The sequence below is a fragment of the Carettochelys insculpta genome, chromosome 7, assembly GCF_033958435.1.
Source record: "Carettochelys insculpta isolate YL-2023 chromosome 7, ASM3395843v1, whole genome shotgun sequence".
Lineage (NCBI taxonomy): Eukaryota > Metazoa > Chordata > Testudines > Carettochelyidae > Carettochelys > Carettochelys insculpta.
Genome location: NC_134143.1, coordinates 75,161,117 through 75,162,279, shown reverse-complemented (window position 1 = coordinate 75,162,279; position 1,163 = coordinate 75,161,117).

Here is a 1,163-nt window from a genome sequence, read left to right as displayed (position 1 = left end):
ACGGTAGGGAGTGAGGCCCATGGAGGGTGAGCACCGGCAGGGGAGAGCCCACACAACCGCTGGCGATCAGCGGCTCCTGGCCAGACAGACTGCCACAAAGGCAGGTCTCTTCCACCAGCCGAGCTCCGGCTTTGCCGGGTGCCGGCGGTGCTCTCAGGTCACGCCGGAGCTCACGCTCTTCTGCTGTCATTTAGCCGGAGTGGGCGGAGGGGCCGCTGTGCCGTGCCGGCCCATCACGGCTACAGGAGGAGGCCTGGCACTGCGTGGCAGGGCAGCCCTGGCCAGCTAGGAGTCTGGGCCTGGGTCTAGCACTGCCCTGGGGAGACGCCGCTGGGCAGGCTGCAGCGTGGGGGTCCGTGGCTGCTGCTCCGCTGCTCAGGGGCCGGGATGGGGGGAGGCAGGGATGAAAGCCAAAGGGAGGAGACCGTGGCTGGGGCAGAGCTGGGACTGACGGGTGAGCAGCACCCAGGAGGCTCCCAGCCAGCCCTGGAGACCAGCTGCTTCTGACCATTCTAGGCACTGCCTGCAGCCCTGGGGTCCTGGCAGAGTGGCCCCACCCCATCTGTGAGCCCCCGGACCGGCTGCTTCTGCCTGCCCAGCCCACGCAGCATCCCGAGCAGGCCAGGCCTGTGGGGTGGAGGGCAGGGTGGGGCGTTGCAGTGCCGTAGAGTTACGCAGGGATGGTGGGAGGAGCAGATGGCTGGTTCACCGAAGCAGTGGAGGGCCCACAGCCATGTGAGACACATAGGGGGAAGGACCCCCGAGGAGCCCCCGCCGTGTGTGCTGGGCGGACCCTGGGGTGCCCATCTGCGGTGGGGAGCCTTTGGGCTGGGCACCAGGAGGTGCCTGCTGTGTGTGGCACTCACATGCCAGCTCCAGCAGCTGCTCAGCCCCACCCCCCCCGCGGTGCCGCCTGTGCGTGCCCCCCCACGCCCTATCTCGCTGCCAGCTCAGGCTAATTTCCTGTGCATTGTCCCCGCTGCCAGCCCTGCACAGAGCCTGGCCACCGCACCCGCTCCTTCCAACCGCGTGGGCTGCGCCTCCCACCACGGCTCAGCCCCCAGCGACCCACACGCACCCCCGGCTGCTCCCTCACCCCACCCACCTGCCACGGCCCAGGGCTGCCAGGCTGGGCCCAGCAACGTTGAAGGCACAGACCTGCT